Here is a 24,121-nt window from a genome sequence, read left to right on the forward strand (position 1 = left end):
TGACTTACTGCCGGCTATGGGACCAAGCTCCTACTCCGGTCATACAGAGCAGACAGCCCTCAGTAAGGCTCCCTGACCCCATACTCCCAGAGGACCCCCCACAGGATACCACAGGGGACACGGTCGAACGCCTTCTCCAAATCCACAGAACACATATGGTCTGGATGAGCGAACTCCCACAAACCCTCCAGCGCCCTAAAGAGGATGAAGAGCTGGTCAACTGGTCCATGATCAGGACGGAAACTGCTCTGTAGTTCCTGGATCTGAGGTTGGACTATCGGACCGACTCTCCTCTCCAGTACCCTGGCATAGACTTTCCCTGGAAAGCTGAGGAGTGTGATTCCCAGTAGTTGGAACACGCCCTCTGATCCCCCCCATCTTAAAAAGGGGAACCACCACCCCTCTCAGCCAAGAGACTCCCACAGCATCCAGAGACTTGAGGGACTCAGGGAATTTGATCTTTTTTTTTAAAGGCATACTAGTCCAGACTTTTGATCCGCTCTAAAGCTTTTGTCACACATTGTTGCTTTGGTTTTTTAGAAGTTTGTTGCAGTAATGACATTGTTTTTGGTGGAAGGACGGTTTTTGATGATGAGCCAAACTTTGTCTGCAGAATTTACTGACTGACTCAGCCTCCACCTTTGGAGTTAACAGGACAGCTTCCTGATTCTGTCTGACTCTGTGGCTGATGTCGGGCTCAGACGGGGATCTCAAGAGTTGTGTTGGGGGGTCCATATTAACATCAGGGAGGGTGTTGTAGTTCAAAAAAGGTCAAAAATTAAAATAAATAAAAAAACAACACAACAGGAAAACTTGAGCACAAACGCTGAGAAAAAGAAAAAGAAAATCTGTTGAAAGAAAGATTTTATAAGATGATAGGATAGAACTATCTCTATTTTTGAAAGTTTCTTACGGAATATTGTATAATACTGCAAACAATGGAGTGGTTGAACTCCAGGTGTTTGTTTTACGTGTATGATTCTATAACAGGGACTGTCCTTCCCATTGCTCCATGGAATGACCTTGTTTCAGTTTGGCAATTTTTTCCTTTAGAACGTTCATATCCTCTGATGTCAGGAAACCTCAGCCTGTGATAGGCCGACCAGGCCACCAGAGGAAGTACCACAGCAGGCAGCAGGGTCACCTGGGGGCATTCATAAATGTCTGCTGTTCTTCTTATTCAGAGTAACAGCAGAACTTTCAAATAGACAGACAGAGTGACAACTGAACCTGCAAATGACTTAGGTTGACCACTACAACTTTGGGTTCTGGCTGCCCCTATTTCTAATTAGTATTTATATCCTACAGCAGTGGATGCAGTTGATTTTCTTTCATGTGGAAACCTGGAATGTGGAGGTTTTGTTTGCTCTACTTCTTGAAGGACAGCTTTTTTTTTTATCAAAACCAAACATGAAGCAACCTGTGGGGTGTACCCCGCCTTCGCCCACCAGCGGCCAGGTCAGGCTCTGGCAGCTCCGTGACCCTGAAAAGAAAACAGCGGGTTAAGTAAATGGATGGATTTGAAATCAAAACTCTAAAATTCAGATTTAGCTTCCCAGAAGTCTGCTTAAAAACCAAAGAACATGTGAGTCTGTGAGAGGTGTCAGCTGTTAGAGAAACGTTTCATTTGACTGTAATTCCTTATTTACTTTAAACTGGTCTTAGTGACCCTGTGAGCCTGAAGTGGAAAAGCAGGACTCAGATATGGATGAGTTACTGAACTTGAGTCAGTTTAAACATCAGTCCATCAGTGTTTTTGTGCAGCGCTCTCAAAAGGACTCAAGAGACACTAGAGGAGCATTTCCAATTGATCACAGTACACATGAGTTCATGCTGGTTTGTGTGATGACGATTGGCCTAAAAACAGCATGTTAGCACCTCCTTCATATGAATGAATTCAGAGTTAGCATGTTCTGCGTCCACATGAAAGACAACCCACTGTCACAGCAGAACCTCCTTCAAAGAGGAGGATCAGCCACATGCGGCTGATCAGATGAACATTAATAATGCATGTGAGAAGACCTATGCCACAATAAGTTTGGTTGTTTGGATAATTCAGGTGAGTTTTAACAAAGCAGCGGCGTAAAAACTCATCAACCAGGATCTCGGGTGGACAAATGCTGCTCAAATGAAGGGAGCATCATCAACAGGTGGAACATGTCATGGTGCCTCTGGCAGCGCTCCTCCCCCTCCCCTCACTGCTCTGCTCCTGAGGACTCCCAGCTGTTTCCACTCAACTCATCTACCTGCAGCCTTCATAAGGAGATCCAGATCCAGCATTCATCGCCAGTTCGTTGCTCCTCCATGGTGCCTAGTCTGGTCATCCATGGTTTGCTCTTGAACCTTGATTCCAATTTAATCTCTGCTAATGCCTTGCTTCCAGGAAAACAAACCATCCACGAGTGGAAACCTGGGAACGCTCCTTGAACCATTTGGACATCCACGCTGCGCCACAATCCTGCTCATGCCTATCCTCCAGCCATGCCACGACCTCCAACCTGTATACCAGTCTCACTCAGCTTCTCACCTGCAGCTGCCAGCTGTCATCCTTGCTCAGGAATTACTCAGCATGAAGAACCACATCTCAGACAGTCCAGTTCCCAAGGGTTGAAAAACTGAAGCTTGTTTGGACAGAGATCATGGGAGAATAAGTTAAACTCTAATCTTCTGTCTACAATTAAAAGGCCATTTAAACTTTAATGCACGGAGATGGAGGTGGTGTAATTTGGACTTAATGCTCAATGTTTCAGATAAAAGGGCCATAAATTCTACGAGTATGGCTTCACCAAAATCTGGTCAACTGACCAGAAAGGTGTTTGTAGCAACAGTAATAGACAAAAGAATACAAACTGGCTGAAATGTTGTGACTGGACCATTGGAGGGCTGTTTTAGGTCCACATGAAGCTGCATGCTACGCTGCATGATATTACTCAAACCACAGCTGTTTCTGCTCTAATCAAACGTTGCTGTTCCACGTTGGTGAGGGTGTGATTTTTTTTATTTTTTTAACCCCTTCCTACCTGCGACCAACACCAAAGAAAGCCGAGTGACGTTTTACTGCAGGTCTGCACCACAGCCTCTGCTGTAAAAACAACTGTCAAAAAATGAACAGACGGTGAGTTCAAAAACATTCCCCGTAACATATGAAGAGTGCAAAGCTGAGCAGACTTGAGTGTTTGCTGCAGCGTCACACCTCTGTGGAATCTGAGCTCATCTGGATATTTATAGCTTTGTAAATGCTAAATGAGGCAGAGCTTCTGCTATATTACCAGAAATGTTGGTACTTTAATAGAAAACAAGCTTTAAATGTGTATTTTTATGAAGAGAAATGAACTTTTTAGCTTTAATCAGGGTTGAAAAAGGGCATTAGAGTTGATGATAGTTAAATTTGGACAGAAATTGGAGAGCGATCTGGGTGCGGGTCTCTTCAGCTAAGGTCACAGCAAACAGGAAACTGAGCTGAGCTTCTGACACATTTCCTTGTCTTCTTCTCTCTCCTGAAAGCTCATTTTGCCTGAAGAAATATTACTTCCTCCTTTCTGAGACACTTGCCTTCTGCTGGGGCTTTGCAGTTTCCCCCTAAATGATGCCCGACCTGCTGAGCGACTTCAGGATCTGCAAATGCGTTTGCTCTTCCTGTTTGCCCATTTTTGGATAAAAAATTGGTTTGGGGACAAAAGTCCATTAAGAAAACGAAGTGACATGATAATGTCACCTGCTGTCCATCTGTACGTGTCATTAATCAAAATCAGCCCAATCATTCTTCTTATTAAAAGACATCAGTAAGATCAAGAAATGAACGACCCTGAGGGTATTTCAGGCAGGCAGCTCAGCAGTGCGTTTACCTGGTTACTCCTCCCTCTGGGCGGTTCAGTCTAATCAACTCACCTGTTCAGCGTCCTACTTAAGTCCAGGTGTGCAGTCCAATTCTCTTCATCCATTACCGCGAGCTCTGCGTTCATCACCCCACCCTCCTCCCCGGCTTCCACCTGTGAGCGCCGTTAGGGGTAGTTTAATACCCAAAGCTTTCTATGGAGATCTTTGTTTTATGGATCTGAACTGAACTAAAAGAAATATGGAAAATGATGCTTTCTATACTGCAGTAGTTGTCTGACTGAAATGCCAGCTTTTTTCTTTCATAAGAAGCTGTTGCTCAAAAGGAGAACCGATCAGGGAGTAAAAAAGCATGAGGAAGAATGCTGGCTTCTCCCACGGGTCTAAATAATCATTATAATAAAGATCTTCCAACCTTTTCACGATTCTCCAGGTGTGAGCTGTAGCTGTTTCTGTGTTTGCTGAACAGTCTGTCTGCATCCTCACTGCTGCTGGATCCCACCATCACACTAACACTGTTGTCATTAGAGTTGAGGTGAGCCAACTGAAGAGGACTTTGTTGAAAACAGCCGTGGTCTGGACCAAACAGTGCAGTGTGAAAGTGCCATGGAGGAGAGCAGCTCCATCTCTGCCGTCTGCCTGCTGACGTGTCCTGCAGCCTTCAGCTGCTGCGACTCATCAGGTTTCCTCTCATTCTGGCCAACTTCCCCTGAGAGACTAAACGTTTAGTGTCCCTCGCTTTTCGTACCAGGAAAGTTTACAACGTTGACAATTGTTTGGTGAACCAGCAAAATACCCTGGAACTGACCCTGTAACCATGGAAACCAGAGATGGCATTCTCTGACTTCTCTACAGTCTAGTAGGTTAGAAGTGCTCTGGTGATGGGTCTGTGGTTTTCCTCCCAGCATGCCTCTGTGTGCCCAAAGCGTTTCCTGTGGATCAGCTTTGTGCTGAAAAATCTGCATTTAGTTTAGGAGAAAGAAAAACACGGATTCTGATCACCCTGGTTTAGCATGAATCCAGTTTATTTAAAGTAAAGCTCGCATTTAGGAGAAATGCGCGTGAACACCTGCAGCTGACGTAATGAGAAAATGGTTTTACATAGAGTCTCTTTGTGCTTTCTCATCATATAGAGACAGAGGAACAGCCTGACTGCATGCTGGATTCAGATCAAACTCCTCTGAATGTGATGTAGGAAATCCGGTTCCCCGCGTGCTTGTTTGTAGTGACACTCAGAGCGGAGCGTGCTGACAGACAGGAGAGAGGAGGAGGAGGCGCGCGGCGTCCGTGCCAATGGGCGCGCGCTATCTAATTAAACCCCCACCACGTAATCCCGGCCACACCATCCCCCCATTTAAATCCACTCCACCGGCTCCACCGCTCCGCCACTCCGCCGCGCTCCGTCCCTGCCTCCGGAGGAGAGCAGCTCCATCCCCGCCGCCTGCGCGCGAGCATGCTCTGACTCTCGGAACCGCACCGCCATCCCGATCCGTCCTGCGGGGTCTGAGATCCGCAGCGAGCCGAGCATCTCTGCGCTCTGAGCCGGCCGCAGCAGACCCGCTCCTGCCGCCGCCACAACGGGTAAGAAAAACCGGATCCTCCTCCGTTAACGGGACCGGGGACACAATGCGCGGGAGGCGTGCGTGGAGAAAATAACTAACTGCAGCCACCAGCACGTTTGTCCGTGTGTGCAGCTGAGCTGTGTGCGCCGTGAGGAGCAGGCCTGCCGTTTTTATGAATGGGCTGACGGCAGGACCTCCGCGCGCCTCTGCTCCGTTACCGGGAAGCATCTGCTGTTCCGACCTTCATGGAGGAAACTAGTTTGTGAACAGAGAACAGCTTCTGTTCTGGCTTTGTCGTTTCTGCTCAAAAGGATCCCATCAGGCGCGCGCGCATCCCTCAGCCTCTGACTTTATCTCATTGATTTGCTGCATTGTTAGGAAACAGGCAGGGCAAATAAGAGGCACGGACCCTGTGGCCCACTGGAGCACAGCCCACCTTCAATCATCATCCTGCCTCTGAGGAAACAGCCCCACAAGGTTTGCTGCAGCACCTTCTGCCCTACATGCAGCAGCTGTTGCTTCCAGTGCCATTCCACTCTGGAGAAACTAAGTCATCAGGTCTTTGTCCAGTTTGCTGTTTGGTTGGGGGGTGATGAAGATGGGGGGAGATGCTCATGAGGAGGAGGAGGAGGAGATGTGGCCCAAATAGTTTAATGTTTACAGGGACCATGTTCTGCTCAGGTTGAGCTGTGTGTGCGTGTCCATGTGTGTGTGTGTGTGTCCATGTGTGTGTGTGCACGTGTGACCGTGTGTGCATGACGTGTGTGTATCCGTGTGTGTATCCGTGTGTGGAGTCCGTGTGTGTGCCTGACGTGTGTGTGTATTTGTGTCTGTCCGTGTATTTGTGTGTGTGCGTATGTGTGTGTCGTGTACATGCGTAACGTGTGTGTGTGTGTCCGTGTGTGTGCTGGTGTGTGTCCGTGTGTGTGTGCGTGACGTGTGTGTGTGTGCGTGTGTCCGTGTGTGTGCTTATGTGTGTCCGTGTGTGGTTGTGTCCGTGTGTGTGTGTGTGCGTGCATCCCTGTGAGCTTCAGAGTCCAAGTGATGCCAGGAGTTCTGCTCAAGCCAACACTTATCCTCTTATGTAAGAACTACACTGGTGCTAGCAGGCTAAATGCTGCTTCAACGGAACACACACACACACATACACAAGGAGACACACACACACACACACACAGAGACACATGCGAGTGTGCACATATGGACACACACACACACACACACACACACACGCATTTATGGATGTGAGCCCAACATTTCCTGGTGGGGGTGCATAGAAGGAAGCCCACAAATACTTTGACAGGTTTGAACTCTGACTAAACAGGAGAACCCCCTTTTACCTGAAAGCCCCTCTACCCAAAGCAGGCAGGCAGTTTGATCCACACTCAAGAGTGCAGTGTGAAAGCACAGATGTGGCTTTGATCAGCGTCCCTGCAGGGTCCAACTGAGCTTGGGGGGCTGAGGGGCCCTTTAGGGCCCTCTACAGTCTTTAGGCTTGTCTCAGTTGAGGCTGTTTGGTTTATTTTTTGAATGGACGTTTGTATTGATGCAATCCAACACAGGGACGCTCACAAGATCAACACTAAACCAGAGAACAGAGGGAGTCTTTTTAATTTGCCATGCAGTTTTGAGGAGGCGAGGAGGGGAAGCGATGTCTGGAGGACCCCCAAAGCTTCAGGGTTTAGCGCCTTCAAAGGAGCAGGTGTTGGAAGTGCAGGAGGTTCTCAGACAGCTTGTTCTCTCCTAAGAGTGCAGTGTGAAAGCAAACAGTCTTCATCTCTCTGAGCAGACAGTGTAAATGTCTCGTCACAGCATCCTTTTTGCTCTTTTCTATAGAAAGTGCCGAACGATGTTATCTTCAGGGGAAGATATAAGTTTGTTAGGTTTGTGTTGTCACAGAAAATTGTAGCTCTAAATAACATTTACAGGGTTTGGAATCCATTGAGTTCTTTACCAAAGACTGACGGATAAACATTTACATTTGGAGGAAAAGATATCTTTGTGAGGACTTCATTTAGCATACGACGTGTGGATTTAGTCTGTCTGATCTTTTCCATTTAGTATTTCTGTTTTCTTAAGCGGTTAAAGGCTTAACTGCTCTGCTTTCATTTCAACAAAACCCCTCGTGGCGCTTTAGACAAAGCCTTGGTTTCACCTTCAGGTATTAAGGATCTGGAAGATGATAGATGCCATCATTAAAGTCTGTGTGGCTGCAGTGAGGAAAGTGGATTCATTACCGTCTCTTACCGTCCTCGTTTCTTCTTCATGCATCTTTGCTGAGCAGAAAGAGCGTTTCCTTCTGTGCGCCTTACTTCAGACTCTCACATTTATCTGACCAAAGCAGATTTTTACATATAAGTGACCTTGGTTTAATGTGACACCTCCAGGAAACCTTGACAGGATGCCCCTGACCCCCTGTGTGCACAGAGTACACAAGTGTCTCAGCACAAAGTCACTTTGAATTATGGTTTGTGTCTGGTCACAGGAACAAAGGCTCAGTATCTTAAAGCGTTTCGTTTCTGGGACAAGTCAATCTTCTGAGCGGTACTAAACTGTCGGGTGACCCTCCCCATGGAAAAAGTAGTAGCCAAGACCTGCAGTGGATGAAAGATCCGGACAAGAAAAAACAGTCGTTTGTATAAAAAAACAAAGAAACTGACTTTTATGTTAAAGTGGGTCTGCGGTCTGATCGAACGCCACAGTAATGGAGGGAAGCTGAAACTCTAAGTGGTTAATTTCCTGTTTCATACACAGAAAAGTCATAATGATGTTTGTTGTTGGAGCCTTTTTCCATTAATGTCACAGTTCTTAAAGTTGCTTGAACAACGTGATGTGAAGCTCGGAGGCCGTTCGCTTTCAGGGTTTTACCCTCATCTCCCAACAACAAAACCTTTGAAACCACCAGAGACCCAGAGATTATTTAAACGGACCTGGAAAAAGAGACTGCACCAGAAAGCCATGATCCCCATCCCACCCCCACTTCCCATCATCCCTCTGTTTACACCCTCTTCCACTAGCTTACAGCCCCTTTCACCCCCAAGCTAACAGTATTAGTGCAACAAAAATGGTTAATAGCCGTACAGTTTAGATCCAGATTTCAGCTCAGACGAGGAAAAACAAAGACGTTCATGGATTTATTTGGATGCATCAGAATGGAGCAGAGCAGGGAGACCGTGGTGCGCCTATTGAAGTTTGTATGGAACAACTACAAGCTCTTTCAAACGGCATTCTCAGAAATGCAGTTTTAACATTAATTATCTCTGTCCTCCATCACGGGGAAAAAGCAGCAAAAACAGGTTAAAAACACCAAAACTGGCATTTTCATTGGAGTCGGTCTTTAACTAAAAGCTGAGGGATTAGGTCACCAACAGATCCGTTTCAGTGTCAGACCACAATCATGAGAGAGGGAAAGGATTTTTTAACAAAAGACAATGAACCTTGATGGAAAATCCATAGTCTGACTTTTGGAACCATCTTGGGATTTCGTTCGGATTTAGTTGCTGCTCCATAGGTTTTCAGGGACATGAAATATGTATGACTCTGAAACTCCTGTCCACACTGAGCTGTTGCTCTGGGGTCCAACTGCTAGTCTAAGTCTCCAGTCGATCAGAGTGATCTTACCAGATGGGAAGTGTAGCACCATGAGAGGGGGTGGAGCCTCTGAAACTCTCCTGGTGGAACCTGTGGGTGGACCGTGGTGCAGCTCAGCCTCGTCACTTTTGCGGAGCCTCAAACTCTGTCCTTTCGGTGTTTGCCTCAATGAGTAAAACACTCTGCTCACACGGCCTGGAAAACCATCCCAGAAACCTCCTGCTGGTGAGATTTCACCTCGTTTCTCCAGTAAAGAAGTGCTGATGCCCCCATGCCGCAGCTCCTCTGGCACGTTAGCACTTGAGCATTTTGACATGTAAATCCTGACTGGAGTAGCTGAAGAGCACGGGACACGCACTCCCTGACAAACGCAGCAGCGCCTTAAAAGATAGAAGAGAAACAAAACAAAGTCTACAGCAGTGATGATTGATTAAACCAGAGTTTTTCTATGGTCTGCAGAGGATGAGGATCTCTGTATAGATACTACTACCTAAGCGTCAAATCCACATTCAACAATGAAAGAGCTGCCACTGCCTGATGACCTGTCCAGGACCCCCCCCCCCCCCCCCCCTTCGCCCACAAGTGGCCGGGATAGGCCCCAGCAACCCCAAAAGGGATAAAACGGTTAAGAAGATGAATGAATAAACAATGACAGAGTGGAGAACATGCAGAACATCAGCCCACAGAGGAGAACAGCAAGTTCCTCCAAAGATCCCACCAAAACAGACGTCTGTCTGCACGGCACACATTTGAACTGGTTCATCTGTAGCACAGCTTGACAAAGTGCTCAGAATGTGCAAACATTGATGTCTATGATGAAAGCTGAGAGAATCCGCTACTTAAAGAGATGTCTTCATACTGGTTAAGGCCTCCTCTGCTCTCATGTGAAGGTTGTGGGACCAGGTTGTTGACACCAGCTCTGTTTCCCATCCAGCCCTTTAATCCCCCTGATCCTGTGGGAGGGGCTTCTCCGCCTTGTCAGACCATGAGCTTGATGACGATTGAGATAGGGCCGTGAGAGCAGCTGCTCAGCCGGAGGAGAGCGGACCAGGCACCACTGTGGCAAGACCGAGTCCCACCGAGTCCCACCGAGTCTCACCATCCAGCTGCTGGCTCTCTCATTGCTCATCCTAATGAAGGGGCCTAAAAAACTCCTGTGAGGGGCTGTAAACCAATGGGAGAGAGTGTAAACTTAGGGATTACTTCTGCCCATAATTTAGAGGCACATTTCTGATGAACTCCTGCCGCTCTGCAGAAACTATGTCCTAGGAAACGACACAGGTTTTTGGATTTTGGCTAAAAACGGTACAATCATAATTAAAAGATCATTGGGAACACTTAGAAAATGAAGCAGATAGTGGGACTGAGCTGGTTCCACAGTGATCTTAATCTTCCCTAAAAGAACCTAAAGGTGAAAATGCGCCCTTACTGCATTTACAGAAACTAAGCAGAAAAGAAAAGTCCGAATAAAGGTCCATACGAGCCGTACTTCCCCAGTTAGTCTGTACTTTGGGTTTGATCTCCAGCCTCGGTTTGCAGCAGAGTCCCTTTGAGCCACACTGACGCACAGTTTATGGAACGGCAGTGTGTTGAGGGAAGGGTGACGGCGGGCTTTGGTGGTACCGATTCCCGGGCCTGAATCTCCCAACAGCTCAGCGTGGACCTCGACATCCCTAAAGGCCATGAAGGTTAAACATCACGTCTCCGTCAGATCAAATGATCATTTCTGCTCTGAGAAATTTCAGTTTGATGAGTTAGTATTTTGTTGTTGTGACAAAAGTCTTTTCGTGAAAACTATTTTAGCTTTTGAACAACAACACCAGCATGCCTTCATTTTCCTGTTTCATTTTTTGGGGCTTCAGGAAGCAAATCCTCTTCATCTTTTACTAACTCTAAAAACAATGGCAGAAGACATTTATTGCAGAGCATGTGTTCGCCTGCATGTGAAGGAAGTGAAAAAAAAAGATCTATTTCCTGTCCCAAAACAGAGAGAAGCAAAAAGAGCAGAAATAGAAGAAAAAAAAGTCAATGTTTTAGCAGATATTGGAGGAAGAAACGGTCACCTCCTGTTCTGTCCTTCTCTTCCAGCTATTAGGAGGCTGAAAAGGCAGTCAGTTCCTCCCAGAGCCAGGCATGTGGCTTTGTTAATGGTGGTGGTGAGGGGTGTTCATGTGTGTCCAACACCTCTCTACAGATAAGACGCTGTGAAGTTCACACTCACTTCCAGTGATCCCTCTGCTGAGATCCTATCTCATCATCTCCTCTTCCTCCCTCTTTCCTCCATCCCTCCGGATTCGGATCTCTCACCAGATCATCTCATCTCACCCGCTGAAAAACACATTTCATCGTCTAGTTTTTATTCATTCTGGGTCTCGTAGTTTCAAAGAGCTTCGTGGGAAAGAAATAGAACCCTAATTAGTCCCTTTACTCTCAGCAGCCACACATTCATCTAAAAAATAAAATTGTTTTTTGTCCCCTGACTCTTAGCTCCTCGTGGGGGGGGGGTGGGGGTGGGGGTTGATGCTTCCTTCACACCTGAGCAGAGGCCCAGGAGTTTTATGGAAGAATAACCACCAGATGTGCCTCCACCTCTGCCGCTGTATGCGGAGCGCCTTAGGTTTTTATTCATGCAGGAACAAAACAAAATGTTCTGGACAAAAAATTCAACAGTGACAGCATCAATTAGCCCCCCCCTCCCTCCCAATGCATGCCTCAGCTTCACGCTGGGCTCTCAGAGCAATAACAGAGAGCCAATCAGAAATAGCTAAATCGATGTGGCGCCGGCTGTCTTGGATGCATTTACAAGCAGCCGTAAATGACTGCAGACTCGTTTCCCGGATGCTGTTGCAGTCACGTAGCAACCTCTTTCCTTACAGCGTTATGAGCAAAAGAGCAGCCTTTTTACTGCAGCGCTGCTTCAATTACTACAGCTTCTCAGGTCACAGTGTGAAACCCTTTTAATATGAAGTGCAGCAACGCTTGAGTTCCTGGCTCGTGTTAGGGATATAGGCTTTTTCCGTACCTGATTTGTAACCCTGCACACCACAGGAGCTGTTGTGGATGATGACACAGTCTCTTTGAATGGAAAAAGGGCCTTTGTGGAGGTGATCACATTGATTGATGGGGTGGGGCCAAAGACATCGCCTCACAGACATTGAATGCATTGGAGATTTATCAGGGAAATGAGTTTCCAGCTCTGCTGTTGTTGAGAAGCATCACCTGACGTGTTACAGGACGTTATTCCACGTCTGTTTGAAACATGCTGGACTGGACAGAATACGTAGCATTTGCTTTTTCAGTGCATGGAAAATGCATTTGCTTCCGACAAACTTAGCTTTGTGACCTTTAAACAAAGCTCTGTTTCTTTATGTTTGAGCTTTATTCGTTTTTTCTCTTTAAATAAAAAAAAAAAAAACATTTTCAGGAGCCTAAAACCTACTTTCACACTGCGCTGCTTGGTCTGGTCTACAGTTCTTTTCCTTAGATGATCGTTCATGAATGTGAAAGCCCAAACAGATGTGTAAACCCTGGTTTGTCTGAAAGTGAACCCTGGTGTGGTTCAGCTACAGAATGAATGCAGAGGATCTTTCCACTGGAACCAAGAGTGAAAACCATTCAGCCCATTTCCAAATGTGAGTAAACAAAAGAACCCACAGCAACATCCGATGAAAGCACCCTCACTGCTGTGGTTTAGAGTTCTGGTTCTGATTCTGATGCTCCAGCTACAACATAAGGAGGGCTTGATAGAGAATCGAATGTGTGGAAAACAAACAGCAGCTTTATTAGGAGAGCATATCTCAGAATAACATAGTAAACATGACTGTTGGTTGTTACTCAGGAAGGCTGTATTTATTTAATCAAATCAATTAATTCCTTTGCCCTTAAAGTAAACCTGCTTTAATTTAGTCCTTTAAGGATGTGTTCAGACTGGACACATTTTGTGTTTGTTTGTTTCCCCTGATAATCCGGAACAAAACTTCAGTCTGAATACAGCCAGTGGACGTTGGTCCAGGACCAGGAACTGCTGCTAAACAGAGCAGGAATGAAGGAACAGACTAGCCACAGACTGATGTAAAGCAGAGATTGTCGTGCGTCGAAATCTATTCGACCAATGAGAATGGCGCTTTTGCTCACGTGTCTGGAGCTTCTGAAGTTACAGTAAAACACAACTTGGGGGCGCTCAAACACAAAACTGCCTTGCTGAGCACACATACCAGCGAAGAAGTTAGACGCCAAGTAGCGTGTACACAGCCGCGAAGAAATAATGACGGACATTCTAAAATATCCCTGAACCAAGCACCAGTTGGAGCTACTGATGCTTGAAATATTCATGTTTTCTTTGTATGATTCTGACAAGCGCATAAATACTTGCTCTCTTTTTCTGAGCGAAAAGCGACTTTAAGAAGCGTAAAGTTGCGCAGCGCCACCTTGTGTACAGGAGTATTTCTGTTTACATTAAGCGCCATCTAATGTCAGGGAATGAAATTGCATGTTCACTCGGCTCATCGTCAGCGAAAATCTCCTGGGTGTGAACACAAAAAACGTGGCGAAAAACGCTGGCGAATAACGCCTGGCGAATATTCGTCCCGGTGTGTACGGGCCTTTACATGCTTTTCTGTGTCTCGTTACGCATGCTGCGCTGCAGTGACGTCATCCTAAAAGCCACCTTGTAGTTCCTTCACAGAATTCTCTTAACCCTTGTGCTATCCTAGGCAAGGCAAGGCAATTTTTTTTGTATAGCACAATTCGTACACAAAGTAATTCAAGGTGCTTCACAAAACAGAAAAATGCATTAAAATCACAATACATCATAGAAATAATCAACATAAAATTTACTTTAAAAGAAAAGAAAAAAAAATTTGAAAACTGATTTAAAAATAAAGGAAGGTAAGGAAAGAAAAGTGCAGGTAGGACCTTTCAGTCATATACACGGCTAAACAGAAATGTTTTAAGTCTAGATTTGAACATGAACACAGAAGAGGCCTGTCTTACGACTTCAGGGAGGCTGTTCCAGATTTTAGCTGCAGAATATTGAAACGCTGATTCCCCTTGTTTAGTTCTGACTCTGGGAATCAACAGAGGCCGGCCCCTGAGGTCCTCAGAGTACGAGATGGTTCATATGGCACTAACATGTCAGAGATGTACTTTGGTGCTCGGCCATGGAGAGACTTGTACACAAGCAGAGCTGCTTTGAAGTCTATTCTTTCAGGTACAGGGAGCCAGTGCAGAGACCTGAGCACAGGACTAATGTGATCATACTTCCTGGTTCTGGTCACGACTCGAGCAGCAGCATTCTGGATGTACTGAAGCTGTTTTACAGCTCGTTTGGAGAGGCCGGTGAGCAGGCCGTTACAGTAGTCTAACCTACTGGAGACAAATGCATGAATAAGTATCTCCAGGTCTGGCTTTGACACTGTTTTTGATTTTGGCAATGTTTTTCAGATGGTAAAATGCCGCTGATGTTACTGACTTGATATGGCTGTTAAAGTTCAGGTCAGAGTCCATGATTATCATTGACATCATTGGGGTGGCCGTGGTGCAGCGGTAGGGCGGTCGACCCATGATCGTAAGATTGCAGGTTCGATTCCCGCCTTGCACGCCCATGTGTTGAAGTGTCCTTGGGCAAGACACTGAACCCCACCGTGCCTGTGGTGGACCGAGCAGTAAAAGACAAGGACAGCAAAATAGTTTTATCAAAAATTTTCTAATTTATTTTACAAAGGTGTAGATGGGCAAAAATGGGCCCTTAAAAGAGGTCAAAGCAACAAAGTTAACTCAAGTTTTTAAATGTAACAGAGGACAACTGAACAGACAAACCAACATAATTAAACTGACCTTCCTCATTGGAAACACAAGGGAACATATATAGTGGCTGATCAAACCAACTAGACACACAAGGGGGAACTTAAAATGACTAAGACAAAATACAAACAAACTAAACTAAAGTCCAACCTATAGTAACTTAACATACACAAATGAATGAAAATAAAGAACATCAAAATAGAAACTAAAGTAAAGAAACACAGAAAGAGTTCCTTGTCCACTGGGCGATGGTTCAGTCCAATTAGCTGCCTGCTGAATATAAGGCCTCTGCTGACTGGGATGCATTCTTGTGTCAGGCCTGACTTGATTTTCCAGCAGCAGATGGCAGCAGCAGCAACAATGGCTCCCCTTAGCACTGGCAACTCAAACAAACCATCAAATTATAAAAAAGTAAACTGAAGCATGCTAATAAATGTTATCAAATGTGTGTGTTATGTTTGAAAAAGAAATCCAAAGGTATATGCAAAAATAAAGTGAACAGATATGTAGGGTGTGGTGCAGGATGTTACTGCCCTGATGGGGTGGCAGTGTAGGCAGCCACCACAGTGCCTCTGGTGGGAGGTTGGCGCCAGTGTTCGGCAGCGGAGCCACCATCAGTGTATGAATGTGTGTGTGACTGGGTGAATGGGACTGTGACTGTAAAGCGCTTTGGGCCTTCGTAAGATGGTAGAAAGCGCTACATAAGTATACACCATTTGACATTATTAACATGAACATTAAAATCACCTGTAATGACTAGACCATCAAATCCTAGGCACTTTAACTTTGGGAGTTGGGTCATCTAGACCCACTAGACAGAGCTCTGAACCTTTTTTCTTCAATGATTTGTGATCTTCACTGGTGTCCATGGATTACAGGAAATCTTTCCACCTTTATCCACCTTTAATACGACGTTAATACGACGTTCAAAATTGGTCATCGAAATATAAAGTGTGAATCAGTGAACTATTTCTTGTTGCTTTGCTCCGCCCTTGTAATTCCTGGCCAATGGCTGAAGAGATCTGTAGTCACATGGTTTTGTTTACAAGCTTTGGTTTGAAACAGAAATATCCGTTGACGGCAGTCTGAATACAGACCAAACGCAAGTTTCAGGACTCGATCCAGAACAATTTAAGCAGACTCAGTCCAGACCAACAGACGTTTCCAGTCTGACCTCTTTGTCTTGATGCCAGCTGCTTTTCACAACCTAAAAATGGTAGAAATTTAGAAAAGAAAGAACTTAATATTTAGAGTGGAGTTGCAGAGTTTGAATGGAGTTGATTGAGTATTTTGACTGTTGGGTTGAGCTGCCTCCACTAGTTCTTCAGCCAACATGTGACTTCTTCCTCCAATCAAACATTTCCTTTCAGTTAATGAACTGCAATCTATCTAAACTTGTGCACAACTGATCACTCTTCACCCAATCAGAAGGCTAAGTCTGAAAAGTCCCAAAAAATGTTTCATTAAAGTAGTTAAATATTTTTAAAATGAGATTTTTATCAAAATGGTGTATACTAGTAAAGCACTTTTCTACCTCCCATTCACACACTGATGGCGGCTCCGCTGCCAAAGGCTGGGCCAACCTTCCAGAGGCAAGGAAGGGTGTTAGGACACTTCACCACATGTGCAGACAAGGTGGGAATCGAACCTGCGACCTTCTAATCAGATGTCGACTGCCCTACTACTGCATGTTGTGTCTGCACTTCATAACCTCCAACAGGAAGATGGAATTTCCGCCTAACTTGAGTCAAATGTTTTTACTAAGTCTGGATTTGAACCTGCAGCCTTAGAACTTCCTCATCCCACAGAAAACAAACTACATGCTGAAGCAAAAACATGAATGCAGGAAAAGGCAAAGATGAAATGTCTTGAAATATTAGAACAGACGCTGAAGTCATAGCATGTTGCTGTCCAATAGAAGATTCTTTTTCTTATATTCAGACACCTGAATGCTTGAACACGTTGCTGTTGTAAAGACAACTGCCAAAACTGCAGTTTGCCACAGTTTAACATTTATTTAGTGTCTTTTTAGTTGGAAATGTCAACTCCGCTTCATTGTTTTTTTGTAGCATCAGAGGTTGTTTTTTTGTTTTTTATAATGTTGTCACACGGATACTGGATAAACCAGAGCCTTCCTCCTGGATGCGTCAGCCCCCTGACATCTCAGCAGATCCTCATTCAGGTGACAGATGCTCCTCTGTCTTTAAAACCCATATGGAAAATACTCTCACTGTAATTATTTGTGGACACCATTTTAATAATTTGAACACGTCAAAAGTAAACCTGTTAAACTCCTTCTAAATAAATCCTTCATCTGCAGACTGTTTATATCCAAAAAACAAGAGTTTAAAGCTGTTTTTTGAATTTTTGCTGCAAAAGATTGTACCTCTCTCCTGGTGACCAGGGAACACTTGGATGTCCTCCTGGACATAGAGGAGGTCTTGGAGGTCTGACTGCTGTCTCCCCACATGGATGTGCCTTATTTTTTATCAGCATCAGACAGCATCTGTTGGTTGAAAATCAAGTGTTCTGGAAGCAGGATGTTACACTTCACCATCAGCTGTGCCGCTCCGCGTTGTCATTTAGCTGAAAAGCTCAAAAAGAACAGCGGCACCAGAACCAGAGCAGTTGTCTCATGGCCATAGGAGCAGTTCCACGATAAATGATGTGATGCTGAGAGGATGTGTTCATCCAAATAAATACCCAGTTAGCTGAAATGCAGCCTGAGACGCTGTGGGGACATCTTTGTTCTCATAAATCCTTCACATCAGACGCTTTTGTGTTTTTATCACACTTTCCTGCAGATTTCTCCTCTTGTCATTGATGTGCTAAATTAAGCAGATTTTCATGCCCCCTTCACAGGATCTCTGCATGGAGGTGTCAGAAAAGTGACACTCTCCACAGATGCTGGGTGAAAATGAGGAGCGGGAAAAAGCTGGCACAAACGCAGCGGTGAGGGACTTCTCTGAGGTATCTCAGCGTGCAGTCTTTGCTGCCCCAGCCCTGAGCGATCGTTGCACTAGAACGCTGCTCGAATCACAGCGCTGCATTGTGGGATGTCTGTGCCATGCAGCTCGCAGGGCTCTGTTAATGCAACGTGAGAGCTTGTGAAGGGTACGGTCTCGCTGAGCCAGCTCCCAGCCTCCTGACAGAGGCCTGCAGGGATTTTCAGACGACAGAAAACGTGAAGGCAAGCGGTTGGAGGGTTTCCATCACTCCCACCTCACGGGTGGCCTGTCCTTCAAGGCCACCTCGCTGCATATCACGCTCTGCCTGACGTCTGGGCTGAGCCGGGGAGGGGGGGGCACAGATGGAGTCAAATCTGTGAGTCAAGCCAGTTGCATGAAATAAGCAATGCTGATTGAGGGTTTGATTAAGTCTGCTAGAACACGAAGAGGAGGCTAAATCCTCTTTACGTAAGAATTTCAGAGTGATGTCCTCTGCCTTATATTAAAGTGATGACTTTTTGGCAGCAGCTTGCAGGCCCTCGCTGTGCGGCACCGGCTCCTGCTACAGGGTTACACATCAGAGCCCAAATCTACGCAATCAGGAGAGTGACACACCAAAGGGCTTTCTGGATGTGCTCAGGACAGCTTAGCATTCTGTTACGATAACAGGATTTCAGTGAAAGACATGCTCGGCTCAGAGAACGCTGTTAGATAAAAGAGACCCCCAGTTCTCTGCAAATGAAGGGGGGTGCCAGGGCTGCACTCACGTGTCAAAGGAAGCGTGGTGGATGTCAGCCAAGCAGGGACATGGAGCTGGGGGTGGTGAGATTGACAACTGGAAGCATTTTTTTCCCACCATGATGGGCAAATGTCAAAGTGGATGCAGAATGTCTGCCAGAGAACAGAGAGGAGCGGGGGCGGACTGACTCTGAGGACTGCAGCTGCAAAAGCTGATGCTCCTGCCTCTCCATCTGCACCATGTCATCCAGACCGGTTCTGGAGGTCTGCCTCACGCCTGGCTGTCAGGATCCCATCCTCACCTCCCAAACCCGGTTCTGACGGCTGTGCAGCAGCGGCACGGTGGCGCGCCTGTCCTTCTTTCTGCCGCCGCTGGAGGAGAAACCTTGACCTGGATATGGCTGCGGTTGCCTTCAGGAAGGGCAGTGGATGCTGCGAGAATAATTACCGTTTCAACTTTTACTTGTGCGGGCGGCCCCCTCCTTTCTCTGTGGGGTTCTCTGGTTTCTGCCCGTTTCTGCTCTGGGACGGGGGCTAATATTCACCCCTCTGGACCAAAGACCCTTCTTCTGAGAGGAATGCCCCACTTTTTGTGACCCCTGACAAATTAAAATGCAATTCCCATTTGGTTTCTGAGTTCTGTTGTTTTTTTATTTATTGTCATTTTCTGGTGGGGGGTTTCTCGCAAACCTCAAATGGAAGCATCCGGCTCATTTAGATGGTGTAGGACGGGGGAGAACGTGTGTTTGTGCGGGCTGCTGTCGGGCTCGGTGGAGGTGTGTGTTGGCAGGAGCAGGACGGAAAGATCTAGAGCAGTAATGCCATGGGAGCTCATGCAGCAGCAAGATAGACCCGAAGCTTTTAGCGAAGATCAAGGGCTGTTAGGAAAGGGACAAAGTGACTTTGGAAGGCCTTCTCGGGGACGGAAGATAGATTGAGGGGGGAGGAAAAGAAAAGGGTTAAGGAGAGAAACGGGAAGACGGGTGTTGTGTGTCAGCAGATCGATTGCAGCTAAAGATAGGAGCTGTATCAGGAATCTCCTTCACCTCGGCTGCAGGACAAACAGCTGTGGGGTCGCCGCTGGGCGGAGTCTGTGGGTTTATTCCATCCCACGTGGCCTCTTCAGGCAGCAGTTGCACCGTAAGGATGCTGCCGTCTCCCCTTTGGTGCAGAAACAGAGAATGGTTGTTGTGACGCGTGACCACCGTCTCGGAGCCGGATCTGCCGCCCTTTGACCTCCGGTCTTCCTTCAGTGTGACTGAAATCAACACACCAGTCCCACTTTCAGGAGGCGTTTTTTTTTAAGATGGGGGAGGGGGGGGGGGGGGCTGCATATTTCCCGAATTAGCATCAATAATTTTTTCACATCTTCAAAGTAATCAAACTAATTTTTCTTGGTTATGAGCAAAATCCCAGATGGTTCCTTTCAAATCAAATCAACCTTTAATTATATAGCACTTTTACAACACCACATGTCACTCAAAGTGCTGTGCACAAAATACAATAAAATCTAAAAACAAGATGACAAGACAAACGGCTGCACGGTGGCGCAGTGGTTAGCGCTCTTGCCTCACAGCAAGAAGGCCCCTGGTTCAAGTCCCGGCTGGGGGACATGAAAAATCAACATCAATGGGGGGCCTTTCTGTGTGGAGTTTGCATGTTCTCCCGTGCATGCGTGGGTTTTCTCCGGGATCTCCGGCTTCCTCCCACCGTCCAAAAACATGCTTCATAGGTTAATTGGCAACTCTAAATTGTCCATAGGTGTCAGTGTGAGAGTGAATGGGTGTGTGATTGTGGACATTCTACCTGCAACAAACTGGCGACTTGTTCAGGGTGTCCCCCCTGCCTTCGCCCACCAGTGGCCGGGATAGGCTCCGGCAGCCCCGTGACCCCGAAAGGGAAAAACGGTATAGAAAATGAATGAATGAATGAATGACAAGACAAACAGTGCCAAATACACACACCATGATAAAAAAGTGATGGAATTTGTGTGTTGAGTTTGCGTGTTCTCCCCATGCAAGCCTTGGTCTTCTCTGGTTTCCTCCCACAGTCCACAAACAGAGTTCATAGGTTAATTGGGGATTTTATATGTGTGTGTGACCTGTCCAGGTTAATCCTGCCTTCACACAGCAGTAGCTGGGTTAGCTCTGAGCCAATGGAATCAATGATGGATGGTCATCACTGCTTTTATTAAGCAGATTTAGATTGGTGGACAGCAATGAAGCATCAATCCACCAGTTTGTTCAAAATGTGCCGTGTCATCAACTTGTGCAGACAATGACTTGACAATGACAGAGGGGCTAAACAAAACTTTTCAGCCCTTCAACATTTGCACAATATCATGCTTTTCTGTTCCAGTCTGGACACTGACACCACATGATGAATGGTGCCATCGCCTGTTGGGATGCACATGTCACATGTGTCTTCACTGGTTTGTTGCTTTAGCTAAAGATGATGCTGAAACGGCTGTGACTCATCGAAAAATAATTCTACAACCAGAATGATGGATGTGGAAGGTTCAGCCTTGCAGGTGTTCTTCGTCATTTCAGAAGTTAAACCCTTTGAGGCTTCTTTGATTTCCTCTTTAGGACTTCCCATCATCAGAAAAACTCCCAACATGCAGTTTTATGGTGACCCTTGTCATGTGACCTCACAGCAGAGGTTGTTGCTGTACAGCAGTTCTGTCAAACCGTTGTCCTCCTGAAACATTTGCAGACAGAGAACACACATGACACCATGAAATCCTCACACTTATTCCATTTGCAATAACAATAGTTTGCATCTTAGCATCCGATTTGCACAGCCTGTTTGGATCCCTTTCAGAAGCTTTTTGGGTGTTTGGAAGACCTACTGTTCACCGTGCAGACAGACATGTCAGCTTTGGCAGCTCAGAATAATCTCTGATATGTTCTTGTTCTGTTTAGCTGTTATTTTGAGCATTCTATTGATCTGTAACAGAAATACAACGATGCGTCTGCAGCTTGTGAGGTCATCGCTGTATGCTATGAATCTAGTTTTGTGTTTATAGTTACATGTTGATATGGTTCAAACTTTGAATGTCTGCAGTAAATCTGTTAGGAGATTGCTGTGGAGTCCAGATTAGAAAAAAAATTGAAGAGGAATATTTTCCATCAGCACCACCGTCTGACTTTGAGATGCATGTTGTGGATGTTTTGCCATCTCCAGCTGCTGAGATGTCTTCAGAAGCGGCAGGTGGGTGTTTTGGACCCACATGGAGCCACAGGTCCGAGAGCAGGGTCAGGATTGGAGCCGTCAGCAGCAGCACAGCGGTGTCTTTGGTTTGCAGCAGGGCTTATGGATTCTCACGTATAATCCTGCTCAGGCCATGAATTAGAATAACACACTCGCCAAAGGTCACGGAGCTGCACGGAGCAGATACTGAGCCCAGCGTGAGCAGAGAGCGAGGCGGGGGGAAGAGGAGGAAAAAGGGGCATTAATTATCCATCAGCACTGCTCTTGTTTTGTTTCATCTTTTCTTTCTGCTCCTCCCTTCATCCTCTATGTTTCAGACAGACATTTACTACACATTTCCTCTTCCTTCTTACCTGGTTCATTCAGCGAGAGAATGACTCAGGCTCCCATCGATGCACCGACCGTTGTGCTCTTCAGACCTGGCCCCTCCCACTGGAGGCACATGGCGAGCCACAGTTGCAGCGAGAACACCCCTTCCTGCTGCGACTGAGACGGAGGTTTTCTTGAAGCCTTCAACCAACGACTCAACCAGCGGCTGACTCCCAGCATGCAGCAGAAACATGATCCAGGAAGAACCAATAGGAACTAGAGGAAAGTCATGTGGGCTTCAGTGAGGGTCCACCTTACTCTACCGTCCCGCCCTCAGGCAGGTCTCTGGTTAAACAGCCTCATTTCAAATCCTGTCTTTCCTATCAAAAGTGGGCGTCAGTTAAACTCAGTGGCCCAGCAGGACAAATTTCATACATATCTGAATTCATGCAGGCGGTTGTTATTGTTCCATCAAAACGTCAGGTATAATTCAGTGTTTGCAAGCTCTGCTGCACGTGGAGTGCAGAGCTGCTACATGTGAAGTGGTTAATAAATCTGGGCCGACTGCACCGAGAAGAAGAGTTTTCCTGTGTAAATATTTGATAGGGAGCTGCTGCTTCGGCAGGGTTTGCTTCTTGAACAATATTGTATGAATATTGCATGCATGATACCTGCCTGGATTCTGCTGGTTCACCAGCAAGGAGGGAAGATGGAGAGTTCACTCGCAAATCATCACAGGTTTTCAGATGAAGCAGTCATTGCAGGTGACATCATTAGATTGTTGCATCTTAGCAAAGATTTCATGTTTGTTTTGAAGAGATCTGAAAATGAAAACTGAAAAAATGAGCATTTCTGCTGATGGTGCATCTTTCTGTGTACAGTATGGCCCAAAACTAGGGCTGTGTGTTGGCAAGAGTCCGGCGATACATGCAGTACAGACCAAAGGTTTGGACACACCTCCCCATTCATTTGAATGAGAAGGTGTGTCCAAACTTTTGGTCTGTACTGTATCACGATACACATGATACAATATACATCCCAATTCATCCCAAGACTGTATGGGGCAGCTGGGAGGCAGAGGTAGAGTGGTCGAAAGATTGCAGGCTCGGTTCCTGAAAGTGTCAAAGTGTCTTTGGGCAAGACACTGAACCCCACATTGATCTTGGTGGTTATAGGTTGGCGCCAGTGTTTGACAGCAGAGTGACCATCAGTGTGTGAGTGTGTATTTGTGTGTGTGCATGGGTGAATGGGACTGTAACTGTACAGCGCTTTGGGCTTTCACAAAAGGTAGTAAAGCAGTCAGCTGGAGGCTTATAATGTTCTAAACAAAGTTACAAAGCTATGCCACCAATTTTATATTTAAAGGAAATAACAGAATTTATTATGAATGAAAGAGTCTGTTTGTTGCAGCCCGGCACTAAGTTGTTTAATGTTAGTAATATTTGGAGCCATCGTGGAGTCTAAAAGCTAGAAACAGAAGGGAGCTGCTTCTATTAAAACATTCAGTCCCCTTAGTCCAGTGCTTATTTATAGTCAATGAGCGGGACTAATGAACATCTACTACAAGATCTTTTTGATGTTTTTGAGTTGTATCACTCTGCGGTGATACAACTCCGTGGGCTCTCCTGACCAGGTAAAGAACGGGGTTGAACCCCCAGCACACACTGAAAGGGCGAGAGCCCCGTGGTCGTCTTCTTTAGTGAATTCTGGGCATGTTCAGCCCAAACCAGGAACTGAGTCCAGTCTCTTTGATGTCGGCTACAGTAGGTGCGGAGGAACCGCGGGATTTCCTGATTCAGGTGTTCCTCTTGGCCACTGGACTGAGGGTTATAGCCAGAGGTGAGACTCACATTTCTGCCCAGACCCTGGCACATTTCATGCCACACACGTGCAGCACGGTCCAACAAGATGTCCTCTGGAAGAACATGGTGGTGGAACACGTGGTCGATGGCATGACAATCTATGACAGAGAGGATGGTGGTGTTACCTATAGAAAGGGGTAGATCGGTGATAAAGTTCACCATGATGTGTGACAAGGGGCACCGTGGTCCAGGCAGTGGATGGAGGAGGCCAGCCGGAAGTTGTCGAGGGGACTTAGCCATTTGGCAAGATGCACATCTGTTT

At 46.2% G+C, this 24,121-nt stretch overlaps 1 protein-coding gene across 1 annotated transcript in view; it reads left to right on the top strand.

Annotated features, from left to right (window-relative positions):
* The first annotated feature begins 5,121 nt into the window (after nucleotides 1-5,121).
* Nucleotides 5,122-24,121, top strand: part of LOC101173205 (hippocalcin-like protein 1) — a 43,281-nt gene continuing 24,281 nt past the window's right edge. The window contains exon 1 of the mRNA XM_004086566.4: nucleotides 5,122-5,415. The gene's annotated coding sequence lies outside the window, so the exon portion shown is untranslated. The remainder of the gene's footprint in view (nucleotides 5,416-24,121) is intronic.

Source organism: Oryzias latipes, chromosome 11 (assembly GCF_002234675.1).
Source record: "Oryzias latipes chromosome 11, ASM223467v1".
Taxonomy (NCBI): domain Eukaryota; kingdom Metazoa; phylum Chordata; class Actinopteri; order Beloniformes; family Adrianichthyidae; genus Oryzias; species Oryzias latipes.